At 53.1% G+C, this 19758-nt stretch overlaps 1 pseudogene; it reads right to left on the bottom strand.

The window, feature by feature from the left end:
- Positions 1-802: 802 nt before the first annotated feature.
- Positions 803-16165, bottom strand: LOC123115857 (uncharacterized; annotated as a pseudogene).
- Positions 16166-19758: the final 3593 nt, after the last annotated feature.

The raw sequence follows: 19758 nt of genomic DNA, 5'->3' as shown, positions 1-19758 counted from the left end.
GCCGAGAGGAGGGCGGAGAGGGAGGAGAGAAGGAAGGAGCGAGCCGCCTATCGCGAGGACAAGGGAACGCGGAAGGCGGTCGCTAAATACAACATGACGCTAGGAGATGCGTCGTCCTGGGACTCCCGCGACGAGCGGTTCCTTGACGCCTATGCTCAGACGTCAGAGGAGGACATCACCGAGGCAGAGTCCGAGTCGGAGAATGACGAGTAGTAGTAGTTTTTCGTTTTATTTTGTATCGTAGAAGCAGGCCATGTGGATGGAGTAGAACTATATATCGTTGGAGAAGCCTAGATGTACGCATTTTGTATTGTAGAAGCAGGCTATGTGCCGAACTATCTCCATATTTGTATGCTATGTATGCAATCGTGAAGAAAAAAAATATAGCGCGCCTGCTGGAGCGACTCAGGCGCGCTTTATTTTGCGGCGGCCGCTGGAGCCAGCGCACCGCTGCGTGCAAAACCTGGCTCACCCGGCGCGGTATTCTGATTTTTAGCGCGCCGCGCGTTGCGCGCCTGTTAAAGATGCTCTTACTAAAACTCAGTCGATTTAGGTTTGATTATATCTGAGCTGATGTTATATTCGTGAGATCTTACAATGAGATCTGTGCAAATTCTTCGTTTCAGTTTCTTTTTTCTTTTTTCTTACATATTATGTCACTCGCCTGAGACATAGCCGGTTCCAAATTTATAATCATCAATCGCTGTGAACTTTGGCAAACGAAAGAATCATATGCACACAACAATCTTGGTCTTCAGCTCACGTTGATACATACGTAACGGCAAACACACGTGGAGTTCGGCTACTGGCTGCGGAAGTCCATGTCCATGAGCTCCCGTGCCTCGCTGACGAGCGCGCAGAGGCTCACCGCGTGCCGGCTCACCCCGGCGCTGCCGGAGAACACGTGGAAGCACTCCAGCTCCGACGTCGTCTCAGCCACGCGCCGCAGCTCCCGCCCCACCCCCGCCGCCGCCATCAGCTCCGCGAACGATGAGTCCATCCTCAGCATCCCGATCAGGAGCTCCACCGTGAACCGTCTGATCCGCGGCACCTTGATCGAAGGGCTGCTGTACCTCGCCAGCACGTGCACCAGCCTGTTCACCAGGTCCACCTCGCTGACGCCGGCGCGGGCGAGGTGGTGGACAGCTCATGAGGCCCCATGAGCCTCACTGCCTGCGCCGCGAGGCCCAGCGACACCTCCAGCAGCTTCGACTTCTTGGCCATGATGTTGTGCAGCACCGTGGCGGCGCCGGACGTGACGGCGCGGACCTCCGGGAACCGCTCGCCGCCGGTGTACGCGCACAGGTTGGTGAGGATCCTGGCCGCGCCGACCCCGACGGCGTTGTCACTCAACGCCTCCACAAGGCGGTCGACAACGGCGGGGGCGACGTTGAGTATGTGCTCGCAGTTGTGCGGGCTGTCGAGCGCCAGCATGGCGAGCGCCTCGCCGGCCTCGACGCGCACGGCGTCACCCTCGTCAGTGATGCCTTGCCGGAAGAACATGGCGAGGAGGAGCGAGATGACACTGCCGGTGCCGCCGATCTTCTCACGCGCGTCCTCGTCCATGGCGAGCCGGGTGAGAACCTCGGCGCCAAGCTGCTGCAGCTTCAGGTGGCTGGCGGCGTGCTGCAGCACGGCGCGAATGTTGCTGACCGTGAACACGATCTCCGCCACCTCTCGCCGCAGCTGTTTCCCCGTGCTCCCGGTCGTGTCGGCGAGCATCCTGATCACCTGCAGCGACCTCTTCACTGCTTTAGCGCGCGATTGGGTGATGACCGTGGATGGTGCGCCGGCTGCGCCGATGCTGGAGAAGTCGATGATCTTGTCGAGGAGGCCCCGGGTGATGGGGTTATGTACCTAGGGTAGGGTCATGGACCTGATCCAAGTAACTTACCCCAAGACATCCTTAGAAGAGGTCGCCTTCCAGTCGACCAATGAGGACTCACTCGACTGGTCTGAAGGACTCGACCACGAAGACTCACTCGACCACCAGGAGGTCAAGAGGCACTCTGCACTGCAACGGCCTGTAATCAAGTAGACTTTATGATAGTAAAGGCTCTTTATGTGGGGCGTTACCAGTAACGCCCCAGACTTAACTCACCTTAAACCCTCTCCTACGTGGGCTGGCTGGGGTCCTGGCGCACTCTATATAAGCCACCCCCCTCCACAGGCAGAGGGGTTCGGCACCTTGTAATTCATACATTCATAATCCACTTGACCGCCTCCGGGCTCCGAGACGTAGGGCTGTTACTTCTTCCGAGAAGGGCCTGAACTCGTACATCCTTTGTGCTTACAACCTCTCCATAGCTAGGACCTTGCCTTTCCATACCTACCCCCCACTCTACTGTCAGGCTTAGAACCACGACAGTTGGCGCCCACCTTGGGGCAGGTGTTTTAGCGATTTTGTGGAGAAGTGGCGATTCTTCCGAGTACTCTCATCATGGTGTCTGCTGGAGTTTTGGTCAAGGGTCAAGAGATCCGTCTCGGCACTCTCATCTTCATCGCCGACGACTCCGCATGGCTCCAGGAGGCTCCACTCGACGTAGACGCGCTCCCCGTCCGCGGTGCGACGCATTTTCGCGCATGTGTCCGCGGCGTTCTGCTGCGGCAACCGTCGACCCAGTATCGGTCGGCTCCTCCATCGTCCACCCTCCCGGTCTCCCGCCAGCGCAAGCGCTCAGGCCGGTCGAGGCTTCAGCGATGGGTGAGTCACGCGGTGGCTCGCCAATCGGCCACTACACAAGTTGCGGCAATCGAGCCCAACGAATCTCTCTACGGCCTGTTCGATCAGTCGACTGGCTCCGGAGAGACTGCATCCGAGTGCGGAAGCAGTGATCCAGCGGCGGAAATCTTGATGGTCGACGGGCTCCACAGCCCTCCTGGCTTCGCCCGAGGTGGTGGAGCAGGTGACGGCGGCGACCCTGCACGAGGCTACGAAGAGTACCAGCCCGAGCCACTCGACTCTCTGCAAAGAGAAGAGCTTCGCCGCAGGAACGAGGATCCCCTGCGTATTCCCATCGCAGGAGAAACCCCCGAGGCTCGTGCCTTGGAAGAGGCACGTCTGGCCAATTTGGCCGAGCGCACTCGACTGGAGAACCTTCAGCGAGCACTCGACGAGCGCGCGCGGCAACGAGTTCCCGACACCAGTCGACGTCAACTCTTCCCGCCGACTCAGGTATATCAAACACCAATTCAGAATTTAGCAGCTGCGACCCGTATAGCAGAGTCCATTCAGCCTTCGCAGTCAGAAGCTGGCAGAGGTTTGCTGCAGATCAGGGATCTGCTCCGGGCAGTGGGAGATCAGAATTCAGCCGTGTCTCAGTCGCGCAACAGGATTCACAGTCGATCCGTCACTGTGAATACGGTTCAGTCGGCTCACAGTCCCAGATCGCCTCCGCGGCGCGAAGGGCGTGAGAATCGGCGAGATCAGTATGGCGACAGACTCGACCGAGATGATAGGCGTCGAGTGCCCTATTCCCCTCCGAGGGGTGGGTCTTACGCTCCTCGGCAGCCAGATGATAGGCGTCAGTACAGTACAGGGCGTAGGGTTCCAGTCGACCCCAGAGAGCCAGGCTTCGACGCGCGATCCATTATCGTGCAAGGGTTGGTCGACCGGAACAGAGCCCATCGAGGCGCACTCGACAGAGATGTACCCACGAGCAGTCGAGTACATGTTTCTGGTCCTGAATGTTTCAGCAGAGCTATCAGAGCCGCAGTTATTCCCCCCAATTTCAGGTTGGCAACAGGAGTCAGCAAGTTCACTGGTGAGTCTAAGCCTGAAACTTGGCTTGAAGACTACCGAGTGGCAGTTCAGATCGGTGGTGGGAACGACGAGGTGGCCATGAAGCATTTGCCCCTCATGTTGGAAGGTTCTGCCAGGGCATGGTTGACTCAATTACCTCCTAGCAGCATTTACACTTGGGAAGATCTGTCCCGAGTGTTCGTCAGAACGTTTGAAGGGACTTGCAAGCGACCAGTGGGATTGACAGAGTTGCAAGTCTGCGTGCAGAAAACTAATGAGACTCTCAGAGAGTATATTCAGAGGTGGATCACTTTGCACCACACTGTGGAAAATGTCTCTGATCATCAGGCAGTATGCGCCTTCAAAGACGGCGTCAAGAACAGAGAACTGAGTTTGAAATTTGGTCGAACCGGTGACATGACCTTGAGTCGGATGATGGAGATTGCTACCAAGTACGCCAACGGCGAAGAAGAAGACCGACTCCGCAGCAGCAAGCACAAGCCGAGTCAGTCGGAAAAAGGAAACACCAGTCGGAAACAGAAGCGGAAGGCTGAACCGGCAGCTCCTGGAGAGGCTCTGGCCGTGACTCAAGGAAAGTTTAAGGGGAAACCAAAAGGATCCTGGAACCCCACGAAGGTAAAGGATAAAGAAGGGAACGACGTGTTGGATATGCCGTGTCACATTCACACGAAGAAAGATGAAGAGGGGAATATCATTTACCCGAAGCACACCACTCGTCAATGTCGACTCCTGATCCAGCAGTTTCAGGGAAAACAGTCTAAGGACAAGGAGAAGGAGTCGGACAAGGCCGAAGACAAAGAGGACAGTGAGGGAGGATATCCGCATATCAACTCCACTCTGATGATCTTTGCAGATGTGGAAAGCAGAAGTCGACTGAAAGTGATTAACCGAGAGGTGAACATGGTTGCCCCAGCAAAGGCAAATTATCTGAAATGGTCTCAAACACCCATCACATTCGACCAATCTGATCACCCGACTCATATTGCCACCCCCGGGAGGCAAGCTTTGGTGGTCGATCCAGTTGTCGAAGGCACTCGACTGACAAAGGTGCTGATGGATGGTGGAAGTGGGCTGAACTTATTGTATGCAGACACATTGAAAGGTATGGGCATTCCGATGTCCCGACTGAGCACTAGTAACATGAGCTTCCATGGAGTCATACCAGGGAAGAAGGCCGAGTCACTCGGCCAGATAGCTTTGGACGTAGTGTTTGGTGACTCGAAGCATTTTCGCAAAGAAAAGTTGACGTTTGAGGTCGTGGATTTTCAAAGTGCATATCATGCCATTTTGGGGAGACCAGCCTATGCACGGTTCATGGCTCGACCATGTTATGTGTACCTCAAATTGAAGATGCCCGGTCCCAAAGGTGTGATCACTGTCACCGGTGATAGGAAAAAGGCAGAGGAGTGCTTTCAGAAGGGCTCCAAGATTGCCGATTCCCAAGTGACAGCGGTTGAGTTCGAAGAATACAAGCAAAACGCAGATCCGAGTGACTTGCTGCGATCCAAGAAGCCCGCCACAGAGTCTGCTTTCCAGTCGTCTGGTGAGACGAAGCCTGTTCACATTCACCCGACCGACCCCGAAGCAGCTCCGACTCACATCTCCACAACACTCGACCCAAAATAGGAAGAAGCGCTCATCCAGTTCCTCCGTGAGAACTGGGACATTTTTGCATGGAAGCCCGCTGACATGCCAGGTGTTCCCAGGGGACTGGCTGAGCATCGCCTAAGAGTCGACTCGTCTGCAAAACCAGTCAAAGAGCATCTTCGGCGGTCCGCCGTCCAGAAGAGAAAAGCCATCGGTGAAGAAGTGGCTCGACTGTTGGCGGCAGGATTTATCCGAGAGATATACCACTCCGAGTGGCTCGCTAATGTCGTCATGGTTCCTAAGAAGGACAAGTCGCTCCGAATGTGCATTGATTTCAAGCACATCAACCGGGCCTGCCCGAAAGATCACTTTCCTCTCCCCCGCATAGATCAAATTGTTGACTCGACCGCGGGATGCGAGAGGTTGTCTTTTTTAGATGCTTACTCCGGGTACCACCAGATCCGTCTGTACGGGCCCGATGAGGTAAAAACAGCTTTCATCACTCCATTCGGGTGCTTCTGCTATATCACCATGCCATTCGGCCTCAAGAATGCCGGAGCCACATTTATGCGAATGATTCAGAAGTGTCTACTCACCCAAATCAGTCGGAATGTGGAAGCTTATATGGATGATATTGTTGTCAAGTCACGAAAAGGTTCCGACCTGCTCGCTGACCTCGCCGAAACATTTGCCAACCTCAGAAGGTATCATATCAAGCTCAATCCATCAAAGTGCACATTTGGAGTTCCTGGTGGCAAGTTACTCGGTTTTCTCGTTTCCGAACGGGGAATCGACGCTAACCCAGAGAAGATAGGCACTATTCTCCGAATGAAACGCCCGGTGCGAGTGCACGATGTCCAGAAGCTTACTGGATGCTTGGCCGCATTAAGTCGATTCATCTCACGACTCGGTGAAAAGGCACTGCCTCTTTACCGACTGATGAAGAAGGCTGACAAGTTCGAGTGGACTCCAGAAGCTGATGCAGCGTTTGCCGAGCTAAAAGCTCTGCTCTCCACCCAGCCGGTGCTTGCTGCTCCAATCAGCAAAGAGCCTCTGTTGCTCTACATCGCAGCCACAGGACAAGTCGTCAGTACTGTGCTAACGGTCGAGCGGGAAGAAGAAGGAAAAACTTTCAAAGTTCAGCGCCCAGTGTATTATTTGTCTGAAGTCTTGACTCCATCCAAGCAGAGATATCCTCATTATCAGAAGCTTGTGTATGGAATATACATGACCACAAAGAAGGTTGCTCATTATTTCTCTGACCATTCCATCACAGTCGTCAGCGACGCTCCACTATCAGAGATTTTGCACAACAGAGATGCAACTGGTCGAGTGGCCAAATGGGCGATTGAACTTCTTCCCCTTGATATCAAGTTTGAGGCAAAGAAAGCCATTAAGTCCCAGGCAATAGCAGATTTCCTCGCCGAGTGGATTGAACAACAGCAGCCGACTGAAGTTCACTCGGAGCATTGGACCATGTTTTTCGATGGCTCTAAGATGTTGAATGGTTCCGGTGCTGGGGTTGTCCTGGTTTCCCCCAGAGGAGATAAGCTCAGATATGTGCTCCAGATTCACTTTGATTCCTCCAACAATGAGGCAGAATATGAGGCCCTCCTATATGGGTTGCGCATGGCCATTTCACTCGGCGTCCGTCGCCTAATGGTCTATGGCGACTCGGATTTAGTGGTCAATCAGGTGATGAAAGAGTGGGACGTGAGAAGCCCAGCCATGACTGGATACTGCAGTGCAGTGAGGAAGCTGGAGAAGAAGTTCGAGGGGTTGGAGCTCCATCATATACCCCGACTGAAAAATCAAGCAGCTGATGATCTAGCAAAGATAGGTTCCAAGAGAGAAGCCATTCCGAGTGGTGTGTTCTTGGAGCATATACACACTCCGCCAGTCAAAGAAGATCCTTTCACCGAAGAAACTCCGCAGCCCAAGAGCGCCACAGATCCGACTGAAGTTGAAGTCCCAGCGGTGGTCGACTTGATCATGGAGGTTTTGGTGGTCATTCCCGACTGGACGATTCCGTATGTCGCATATATCTTGAGGAAAGAGCTTCCGGAGGATGAGGAAGAGGCTCGACAGATCGTCCGTCGATCTAAGGCCTTTACCGTAATCAAAGGACAATTATACAGAGAAAGCGCGACTGGAGTCGGTCAGAAGTGCATAACACCAGAAGAAGGTCGACTCATCCTCAATGATATTCACTCGGGGACCTGTGGTCATCATGCGTCCTCTCGGACCATCGTAGCCAAAGCATACCGAGCCGGATTTTACTGGCCCAAGGCGAATGAGATGGCAAAAGAGATAGTAGATAAGTGCGAGGGATTTCAGTTCTACTCGAATATGTCGCACAAGCCTGCGTCAGCTTTGAAGACCATCCCACTCGTCTGGCCTTTTGCAGTTTGGGGGCTGGACATGATCGGTCCTTTGAGAACAGGACGAAGTGGCTTCACGCATGTACTGGTGGTAGTCGACAAGTTCACCAAGTGGATCGAGGCTAAACCAATCAAGAGCCTTGACACCGGTACTGCTGTTAGCTTCATCAGGGAACTAATATTCAGATATGGGGTCCCGCACAGCATCATTACGGATAATGGGTCGAACTTTGACTCGGAGGAATTCAGAGCTTTCTGCGACTCCCAGGGCACACGAGTCGACTACGCTTCAGTCGCCCATCCGCAGTCGAATGGACAAGCAGAGTGAGCCAATGGACTGATTCTTAAGGGATTGAAGCCTCGACTGATGCGTGATCTCAAACACGCGGCTGGAGCCTGGGTCGACGAACTTCCCTCTGTACTCTGGGGACTGCGGACCACGCCTAATCGGTCGACCGGAAGAACTCCATTCTTCTTGGTGTATGGAGCTGAAGCAGTCTTGCCGAGTGATCTTCTCCACAATGCTCCTCGAGTTGAAATCTACAACGAAGCAGAAGCTGAACAAGCGCGACAGGACGCAGTCGACCTTTTAGAGGAAGAAAGGGAGATGGCTCTGATTCGATCGACCATCTACCAGCAAGATCTGCGCCGTTTCCACGCCAGAAATGTGAGAGGTCGAGCCTTCCAGGAAGGAGATTTGGTTCTCCGAGTGGATCAGCACAAACCACACAAGCTTGCTCCTTCTTGGGAAGGCCCCTTCATCGTCACCAAGGTTCTCCACAACGGGGCGTACCGTCTTTACAACGTCGAGCATAATATCGACGAGCCCCGAGCTTGGAACGCGGAGCTACTCCGCCCATTTTACACTTAAGTTTTATCACTCGGATGAGTTGCAATAAAGTACTTTTGTAGTTCTTGGACCTCAAAATAATAGTGTCATAGTTCCTCCACACTATCTGTCACTTTTTATTTTCCAATAAAATTCCCCTCAGTGGGTGACTTAGTTGCGAATCCGTTTCGCCTAAGTTTGTAAAAATCCTACCGAGTGGTGAGCCAGACTCCCACTCGGAGGCTTAGCTGCGAATCCGTTTCGCCTAAGTTATCAAAATCCTGCCGAGTGGTAAGCCAGCCTTCCACTCGGAGGCTTAGCTGCAGCCTCGTGCTCGCCTAAGTTATAAAAATCCTACCGAGTGAAGAGCAACCCTCTCACTCGGGGGCTTAGCTGCAGTCCAAGCACTCGCCTAAGTTTATCAAAACCCTACCGAGTGAAGAGCAACCCTCTCACTCGGAGGCTTAGCTGCGAATCCGTTTCGCCTAAGTTTATCAAAATCCTACCGAGTGGTAAGCCAGCCTTCCACTCGGGGGCTTAGCTGCAGTCCAAGCACTCGCCTAAGTTTATCAAAATCCTACCGAGTGAAGAGCAATCCTCTCACTCGGGGGCTTAGCTGCAGTCCAAGCACTCGCCTAAGTTGAGAAAATCCTACCGAGTGAAGAGCAATCCTCTCACTCGGAGGCTTAGCTGCAGCCTCGTGCTCGCCTAAGTTTTCAAAATCCTACCGAGTGGTAAGCCAGCCTTCCACTCGGAGGCTTAGCTGCAGCCTCGTGCTCGCCTAAGTTGTGAAAATCCTACCGAGTGAAGAGCAACCCTCTCACTCGGGGGCTTAGCTGCAGTCCAAGCACTCGCCTAAGTTGTGAAAATCCTACCGAGTGAAGAGCAATCCTCTCACTCGGAGGCTTAGCTGCAGCCTCGTGCTCGCCTAAGTTTTCGAAATCCTACCGAGTGGTAAGCCAGCCTTCCACTCGGAGGCTTAGCTGCAGCCTCGTGCTCGCCTAAGTTATAAAAATCCTACCGAGTGAAGAGCAACCCTCTCACTCGGAGGCTTAGCTGCAGCCCAGTGCTCGCCTAAGTGGACTAAAGAATAAGTCGATTGCAGTACAGGCACCTTGCTTTGAACCTGCAAAAGACATTTTGAGCCGAAGGCAATCATATTCAAGCGCCAAATTCAAGTTTGAATCGATATCTAAAGGAACCGAAAGTGCTCAGGCATCAAGCCCATTAAGGTTTGTCGGTTACAATTCCACTCGGCATACCGAGGCAAATTCAAAGCGTCGAGCCAGAAGAAGTTTTTTACCCCTCCTGTGGAGGGCTGGAAGGTGCAACAAATTCATCAAGGTCAATTCCGTCGGCGATCCGAGTGGCAGCTGCAAGGAAAGTCTCCATAAAAGACCTGAAGTCGTGCTTCTTGGTATTGGCCACCCGAAGGGCCGCCAGCTTCTCCTCTCGTGCATCTTTGCAGTGGACTCGGGCCAGACACAGAGCGACATCTGCACCACACCGAGCCGAGGACTTCTTCCACTCCTGCACTCGACCAGGGATCGTGTTCAAGCGGGCCATCAGCGACTCAAGGTCATTCTGAAGTGTCTCCTCAGGCCAGAGCGTCGAGTCGATGCGCGATGTGGCGGCCTTCAGCCTTGCGAGATAATCCACGACAGCTGCAACGCGAGACTCCAGTCGGAAAACATCCATGGCAACTTCGTCGTTCACCGGAGAATTGACGGGGTCGAGGTTCGGCTCCAGTCGGCCGGTTTCTTCTTCAAAGTTTTGACAAAATTCTGCAACGAGGATCACTAAGTCAAGGGGATAGTCGAATGAAAAAAGTCACAATTGGAAATATTTGCCAAACATGGAGGTTTACCTTCAAGCATAAGAAACAGCTTCTTGGCAAGGCCACTCAGGAAGGCCTCCAGTTCAGTTTTCTTCTCAGTCAATTTGCTGACTTGATCGGTCAGGGCAGCTTTGTCAGTTCTCAGTCGACTGACCTCCTTGTTGGCAATCCCAAGAGCAGTTTTCAGATTGGTATTGTCTTGTTCGAGCTTGGTGACTGAAGCTAACTTCTCGTCAGCAAGCTTGATCTTCTCAGCTAGCTCAAGGTCTTTCTTCTGCTGGGCCTCCCTTACCTTACCTGCAAGTTACAGCAAGATCAGATGCTGAAACAAGCAAGGGGAAAAGCAGTCATCAGGGTCTCACCAAACATACCTTCGGTCTCCTCCTTTGCCTTTGTCAGCTTCTCCTGAACCAGCTTCAAGCTCAGCTCGACTTGAGTATGTTTCTGTTCCAGCTCTGAGTAGCGAGCCACAAGATCACAAGAGTTCTGCGAAGAACCAATCGACTAAATGTCAAATGTAATTCACTTCCGAGTGGAAAAGGGAAAAACACACGTTTCTAAGACTACAGCCGAATACAAGCATTCGACCGTAGTCTCGGGGACTACACCCAGTGGGTGCACTCAGCATGCCCCCACTAATCCTGTTGAAGACAAAGTCGACCAGTCGACCTCAAAAAAAAGTATGCGAGATGCATTCTCTAAGACTGTGATCAACTGCAAGCAGTCGACCACAGTCTCGGGGACTACACCCAGTGGGTGCACTCAGCGTGCCCCCACCGGTTTGTGAAATCCAGTCGATCAGTCGACTGACAGAAAAATTGACATTATAAAGCCTAAGGCCGACTGCCAGCAGTCGACCTTAGCCTTGGGGACTACACCCAGTGGGTGCACTCAGCGTGCCCCCACCGGTTTGTGAAATCCAGTCGACCAGTCGACTGACAGAAAGATTGACATCATAAAGCCTAAGGCCGACTGCCAGCAGTCGACCTTAGCCTTGGGGACTACACCCAGCGGGTGCACTCAGCGTGCCCCCGCTAACACGGAGTTTATTCGACACACCCAGTGGGTGACTAATATAAAATTCCGGAAAAGAAAAGTTTTTGGTAGCATATCCAACAGAACAAATAGCGGTCGACTGACCTGGACATTGCTTTGGAGAGCAGAGCTGGCGTCATAAGCTGCCTGGCTCGCGTCCCGGATGGTCTTCAGCTGCTCCATCATAAGCCCCGCCTGGCGTATTGCCTCCTTTGCTGCGCCAGCTTGGTCCTCTGGGACGTGGTGCGTCGTGAAGAGAGAGGGCTGCTGAGCACTCGTCAGTGGACTTGCGAAGGACACCGTGTGTCGAGTGATGTTCTCTTCTTCCACAGTCAGAATCTCAGGCGCCGTCACATCCTGAGGCACCTTGCTGGCGGTCGCTTTCCGACTCCTCCTGCGTGTCAGTGGTTCTTCATCCTCGTCGTCGTCAGGGAGATTGATAACAGTGTTGGGTGGAGCTGCGGAGAAGGATCAGGATCAGAGATCGCGAGTCAGTCGACTAAGAACGGTGTTAAGAACACAGTACCTGGATTCGAAGTTGCTGCATCCTCCATCTCGTGATCATCAGCCCGGGCCGAGGTCTCAGAAGTAGCAGCACTGCAACTCCAAAGGATCAGTCGACTAACTTCAGCGTCGACCAGAGATAAAGTTCACACAGAATAAGAAAATATGAGCAGCACGGTTACCCTGATATGGTAGGGATGGACACCTTCATCTTCGGCAAGAGTTTGATCGGCTTCGACGAGGCCGCCCTGGGCTGCTTCGGCGCCTTTTCAGTCGGCGCTGGAGAGGTGGTCCTAGGGCGCTTGGTCGACTGCGTCGCAACCCCCTTGCCACGTCCAGTCGAAGGGTCGTGGACGAGCTTCGACCGCCTTTTCGAGCGCGGTGGCACGACCTCCTCCTCCTCCTCCTCTTCCTCGTCCTCGACGTCGTCTTCATCACCGGCATCATCATCATCATCGTCATCGTCCTCTGCAACATCCGAGTCCCATTCCTCCTCTTCCTGGCTTTCGCCTCCGCTCGCCTCGCCCTCCTCAGTCGAAGCTTGTGCCCCATTGGGCATCGAGTACAGCTCGGTGAGGGCCTAGCAGATATCAAGACGATGATCAGTCGACCAGTCGGCAGAGTAAACAGAGATGAATGCGACAAGAATGCAGTGGAGAGCAGGGCAAGTGTACCTTATCTGGATCGCTGTTGTGGTCGAGTGGAGGAATCCTTCTGGCTCCGCGTGGGTTGTCCTTGTTTCCGGTGACGGCTGCCATCCATCTTTCCAGAGTGACATCGTCGACTGCTTCTGGATGGACTCTAGTCTCGTCTTCGGTCCCACAGTACAACCACATGCAGTGGCTCCGGAACTGGAGAGGCTGGATGCGACGCCTGAGGAAAACCTCCAAGAGGTCCATGCCTGTCACTCCCTCCCGAACCAACTGCACCACGCGCTCCATCAACATCTTCACGTCGGCTCTCTCCTCCGGAATCAGTTTCAGAGGGGAAGGCTTGTTCACTCGGTCCATGGTAAACGGAGGGAGTCCACTCGACTGCCCTGGCGTCGACTGGACCTGGCAGTAGAACCAAGTCGACTGCCAGCCTCTGACGGACTCGGGAAAGGTCATGGGCGGGAAGGTGCTCTTATTCCTCACCTGGATCCCCAGGCCCCCACACATTTGGACGACTCGGGTTTTCTCATCACCCGGGCTCGCCTTCTTCACGGTCTGAGAGCGACACGTGAAGATATGTTTGAACAAACCCCAGTGCGGTCGACAGCCCAAGAAACCCTCACACATGGACACGAATGCAGCAAGATAGGCAATGGAGTTTGGGGTAAAATGGTGAAGCTGCGCTCCAAAGAAATTCAAGAAGCCACGGAAGAAAATACTTGGCGGCAAGGAAAACCCACGATCAACATGAGTGGCCAAAAGCACACACTCACCCTCTTCTGGCTGTGGATGCCACTCCTCCCCCGGCAACCTCGCAGCTCCGTGAGGAATCAAGCCCTCGTTGGCCATGTCGAGGAGGTCCTTCTCTGTGATGGTCGACTGGATCCAGTCTCCTTGGACCCAGCCCTTCGGCAGGCGGGACCTGGACGAGGACCCTCCGCGGCTGGTGGATCTCCCCTTCGCCTTCTCCGACGCCGACGCCTTCTTGGCGCGCTCCAGCGCCGCCGTCTTCTCCTTGGCCATGGTCGCCGGAGAGATGCGCGAAAGAAAGTGGTGCGGGGGCGAGAGCGAACACGCTGAGCAGGGAAGAAGGAAGCAGAGAGAGGGGGAGAATGCTGAGGCGCAACACAGAAATCCTCGCCGGGCGCATTTATAAGGTCCCTTCCGAGTGACTGACATGCGGGCCCGGTCGATCTAATCATATCTGAGAGCAGTTATGCAGGCTGGATACGTGGCGAAAAAGGCGGCGCGGAGATCGAGGCGTCTATGCCCCGTCCCATCCGAACACCGCGGTCCGCCCCGCTTCGCGCGCGCCCCCAAATTTCGCATCCCGCGGAATCCGCGAGCAACAAATCAGTCTGTCAGACGCGGTGTTTCCGGCGATCCGTCGCTCGGAGATCGTCGAAGCCCGAAAGATCACTCGACGTAAAAACAGAATGGATCGAGTCGGCTGAAGAAAAATTGCTCCCTGTCAACGAAGAGATTCTTTGGTCCAGAACAGCGCACAACTAGAGCGCAAAGGTCAATCGAAAACGACATCAACTCCTTCACTCGAAGCCTCAATCCATTCGGGGGCTAATGATGGGGTTATGTACCTAGGGTAGGGTCATGGACCTGATCCAAGTAACTTACCCCAAGACATCCTTAGAAGAGGTCGCCTTCCAGTCGACCAATGAGGACTCACTCGACTGGTCTGAAGGACTCGACCACGAAGACTCACTCGACCACCAGGAGGTCAAGAGGCACTCTGCACTGCAACGGCCTGTAATCAAGTAGACTTTATGATAGTAAAGGCTCTTTATGTGGGGCGTTACCAGTAACGCCCCAGACTTAACTCACCTTAAACCCTCTCCTACGTGGGCTGGCTGGGGTCCTGGCGCACTCTATATAAGCCACCCCCCTCCACAGGCAGAGGGGTTCGGCACCTTGTAATTCATACATTCATAATCCACTCGACCGCCTCCGGGCTCCGAGACGTAGGGCTGTTACTTCTTCCGAGAAGGGCCTGAACTCGTACATCCTTTGTGCTTACAACCTCTCCATAGCTAGGACCTTGCCTTTCCATACCTACCCCCCACTCTACTGTCAGGCTTAGAACCACGACACCGGGCGTTGCCGATCTTGCTGCAGTTGTCGTGGTCTTGCGCGAGCCTCTTGATGATGAGGAGGCCGAGTAGGTTGCACTCCTCGTCCGCGGCGTAGAGCAGCGACGACACGGACTCAATGGCGCCTGGAACGCCAGCGACCCGGAGCGCGTTCCGCTTCTTGCTGGCGAGCTTGGACACGACGAGTGCCGCGGACGCCCTCGCCCCGGCCTCTGCCGCGCCCTTCCAGCTGAGCATCTCCACCAGCCGCTCCATGACTGCCGCCGACGTGCCGACCCGATGCAGCGCCGCGTCACCGAGCCGTGGGCTCCCGGCGACATTGACGAGGATGCCGACGCCGATGCGCTGCTCGTCGTGCGAGCCCTCCACGAGGAGCTCCTCGGCGAAGGAGACGAGGTCCGTGCGGAGACCGTCGAATATGCTCCCGTCGACGCACCGAGAGTATGCGTCGTAGAAGAAGCGGCGGATCGCGAGGAGCCCCGGTGCGCCAGCGAGGTGGCACTCGCTCGCGACGCACTCGAGCAGACGGCCGTGGCTCACCTCCCACTCCCACACAGCCTTCTCCGCGAGGAAGAGAAGCGCGTCCGCCAGCGCGAGCCCGTAGAAGATGTCCAGCGCCGATCGCCGGTTAGTCCGCGCGTCCTCTGCTTCGCCGAAGTCCTGCCTGACGAGCCGCACCGCCGACAGCGTGATGCAGGCCGTGGCGGACGCTAGCTGCAGCCAGTAGAAGGCCCTCCCGACGTGCCTCGACAGGAAGCCCCAGCTCTTCAATCTCCAGCTCCATCTAGACGACGAGGCATCCATATTCTTGGTGCTGCCGCCGCGGCCGTCGAGGCCGAAGACGAAGCGGAAGGAGCGGGCGACGAGGCGGAAGCTGGAGCGGCCGGCAGCGGAGAGCGACCAGGTGGCCTGGTGCTGCCACTCGAGCTCGTGGCTGCGGCTGAAGATGCGTGCGCCCTCGATGAGGAGGATGATGGTGACGGACCAGAAGTCGTCCTTGCCTAGTGTGATAGCGAAGCCGCCGAGGAGGACGACGGTGGCCCAGATGAACCCCAGCGCGCCCAGCCCGCTGGCCGCCTTCTCCAGGATCGCCAGCCGCAGCGCCAGCAGCGTGAGCCTCCGCTCGGGCCCCTCCGCCGCCGTGCCACCGCTGTCGACTCGCTCGCTGCACGAGGCCGCTGCCGCGTCGAGGCTGGCCGACCCGCCGCCTTCGAGGCTCGAGCGTGGGGGCGAGTCATCCGACAGCTGCGGCTCGAACGGCGTGGCGGAGAACACCCCCGCCGCGCTCGGCTGGCCCTCGATGAGCACCCGCACAGACCGGCTAATGTCGGAGCTGACACCGCCGCCGTCCATCGATCGGTCTCCAAGATCGAGTTATCAGCTACTATAACACGCTGGATCAATGCAGTGCTATGCTGGATGTGCAGCGTTGTTCTTGAGTTCTTGACCTGGTACGTGATAGATACCTGATAGCGTGCGTATATATATGCGTGGAAATGCATAATGCGGCCGCCATGGACGAGGGAAACGGGGTGTCACTCCTTGGGTTGCGTGGGCGCGGGAGTTGTGTTTGTCCGGAAGGCAAGGGAGGATCAGCAAGACGGCGCGCGCGCGCGTGCAGATGTGGCGACCGTTTGCACGGTTGGGGTCGACTGATGGGACGGGATGGACGGACGGGATCGGTTCTCCGCGGGTCTGGGGGTGGTGTGGAAGCAAGGAGAACCGATCCAAGCGCGGCGCGTGCTGTCCACCGCTCGATCGTCGCACGCTTGCTTGCTTGCTTGTGTACACCAAGCGTTGTGCGAGATCATCCGTCAGCGGCCTAATTTGAATCATACACATGGGAATGGGATCCATGACGCGCTATTAATTTCGTTGTCGTGAGCTCAATCGATGGTGTCGATCAGACGGACGTATACGTTCGTACGTAGTACAAACGATCGTACGTACTACGTCGATACTAGCTACCTAGCCATGGTGACATGATCTAGAGACTAGATCGAGATGTCCACTCGCAGATTAAACCTTGGCTTGCACGTTTTGTTCATCATGCGTAAGGAGTGCAGTACTAGGTTAACGTTAATCATGCGATTAGGCTAAGTCAATTAGTTCATGAATTCTTGACAACTTTGATACCTCTCGCCCGGCACGCTACACACACACATACTCCAATCATACATATGCGTATGGGTGTTCCCCGAAACAGAGATGAAACACTTCAGTCCAAATCGATAAACGAATGGTGGATCTATGTCGTATACATCCTTGATAATTATTACTTCGACAGCACTAACCTTCCTAGCTACTAACTTTTTCGCCCTTTTTGGCTAGCTCGTTTTCTTTTGGTCGGTTAGCAGATAAGATAGCTATCTATCTGGTCTTAGAAGCGACCAATTCGTGAGCCAGACAAAGCATTCATCATGAGAGGCCGGCCGATGTAGAGAGCAAGATCGATTCCCAATATTACTTCGGCCGGCAAGCGATTATTTCTAGAGCATGCTCGAGCTGTATGGCGTAAAAGAAACGTGGCATTGCCAAATTTGTTTTGGGGAGGTGGTTAATGACACTCTTCTCTCTAAAACAGGAGTGACATGTTTTTAGCATAAAGTGGCAATGACAACAGAGAGGCACGGAGCATGATATAAACCACATTGCTTCTTCTTTTCCTTTTTTTTCTTCGAAAAAACCACATTGCTTCGGCCAGCGAGAAATCAAGACCCCTCACGAACATGCTCGAATATTTCGTACAAATATCTTGTGAAGCAATTAGGCAGCAAAAACTTATGACACTAGATAAGTCTTGCAATACACATTCTTGGTATAAAATGTTGAATATTTGAGCAATTTTTCATATAAAGTAATTCAAAATTGCAAATAGATAAATCATGACAATCATAAAAGAAATGATCATTGGTGTAAGTAACAAAGTACTGAAACTAGTCATGCTACCAGGTAAACAAAAGACACGTATATTTTTGCCATTAAGTTTTGTGAATGGTCATATACCTTGTGGATGGAGACTTCTCGGTGAGATCAGCTATTAAGTTTGTTGAGCGTGAGGTCATACCCGTAGCGGAATTCACTTGGAACTCCAAGGCCCCTTTGTAGTGCCGCGTCTTCATGTGGCTAGCTTTGGGGAACATATGTTGGACATCCAACAGACTTGACATGAGAGGACGGCCACACTAAGATGCTTGCCCATTTTGTGCTCAACATGAGGAGACAATCAAGCACATTCTACTCAGTTGTGTTTTTGTGAGGACTGTCTGGTGGGAAATCTGCATCGCCCTTGGTTGCGAGCTTCGTCGACAGATGACACACTTGACAAAGGGTGCATTAGCATGGTCGGTGGAGGACACAAACCAAGAGACATAAGAGTCGTTCTTATCTTAACCATGTGGGGACTATGGAAGCGCAGAAATGCAAATTGTGTTTGATGCAGCAACACCATCGAGACGACATGTGATAAGTAGGATGATCACCAAGGGACAAGTGTGGAAACCGGACGTCCTGCTACAAGAGGAACTAGACCTCTTCTTTGGGGCATTGACAAGATGAGTTATGAGTGAGTAGTCCACTTTCAGGGTAAGATTTAGGGTAGAGGTGGAGTGCAAAAAGTTGTAAGCATATTGCAATGACACCATGGATGTGGATGAGCTATCTTTCCTTTCTTCTGCAATACATGATACACATGCTTGTGCATATACGAGAAAAAACATCATATCCAAGGCGATTGCTAAAAGCCTAAAACTAATAGGACAAACAAAATCTCTAACATGATGGACAAGAGCACATACAGAGCAGTGGAAAAACATTTGTTGGCAATACTGCTCGATGTCATGTCGCCAGGAGGCGGTCGACATTGGGGAAGTCGTTGTGTGCAGCCAATAGTGTAGGAGAGTTCAGCAGTCATGCGAGAGCGCTCCCAAAAAGGTTAGCGCACCAACTTATTTTCTGCTTGACAAAATGAAGATAATGCGTACACATGACATATGTACTTGCCCGGCTCGGCTCGATCACGAAGCACGATGCGCGTGCATGACGAGGCGGGCAACGAAAGAGGATCGTGCGAGTATGTGTCCTCTTCTCAAGATCTTAGTGGTGTGTAGAGGAACCAGCCTTATATGTTGGTACAACACACCCTCCACAACCACGATGAGAATAAATATTCACACTTGCCTTGCCATGCAAGAATAGGCCATGCGGTCCTCTAGAATTTATTTGGGAATCATTACTGGAATTTACTTCAAAATTATTGCTGAATTATAACGGGTTGGGAAATTTTCAATTCCCCAACGACCTTGATATTTCTCCCAATAAATTCCAGTAATAATTTCGAAATTTGTGGGCTTCATTTGTAACAAGGACGCATATCATGTTCTTTCCAACTTCTCGTACCGTCGCTTAGGTCCTTGTTTCAAGCAATACGAAGATTTCAACAACTTGTACATCTTTCCTTCATGTGCATCTACTAAAATCCATTTAGGAAAATTCTTTAAACGTCTATTTGATGAACGGAAAGATTATGCGAGCCATCCAAGGAAATTAGTACTGAATGTTAGTCAATCCGACCACATGTGCAGAGGTATTAAAGAAATCTTCATCTCATTTTTTGGGTATAACTCTTGGCTACAAGGCATGCATTGTACTTTCTCCTAAGGGGTTGTTTGGTTCATGACCAGGACAGCCTCTTCAAATAAAGGGCACACCAATATTTTGATGAAGGATTCGCCCGCCCATAGTTCGCCCCAACACGTTGGTAGGTGGTTGCTTGATATTTTGTCAATTTTATAAGAGGTTTGAATGTGGTTTCTAAAGGTTTTTGGTGTTTCTCATGTTTTTCTAATGCTAATCCTTCAAGAAAGAAGAAAATTTATTTTATTATTCATGTGCAAGAATAAACATATTTGGAAGGAAACAAATCAATATCCAAACAATGAACCCGTGTGGAGCAATTTTCCTTTGAGCGAAAGTTCATCAGAGCATCCAGAGCGCAAGAGAACGCATAGTACGAGCATGCCCGCTCGTACCAGTGGTTGTACCACACATTGTTGCCACCACCTC

This window comes from Triticum aestivum, chromosome 5B, assembly GCF_018294505.1.
Source record: "Triticum aestivum cultivar Chinese Spring chromosome 5B, IWGSC CS RefSeq v2.1, whole genome shotgun sequence".
In the NCBI taxonomy this organism is placed as follows: domain Eukaryota; kingdom Viridiplantae; phylum Streptophyta; class Magnoliopsida; order Poales; family Poaceae; genus Triticum; species Triticum aestivum.
This window is presented reverse-complemented; position numbering and strand designations above follow the sequence as displayed.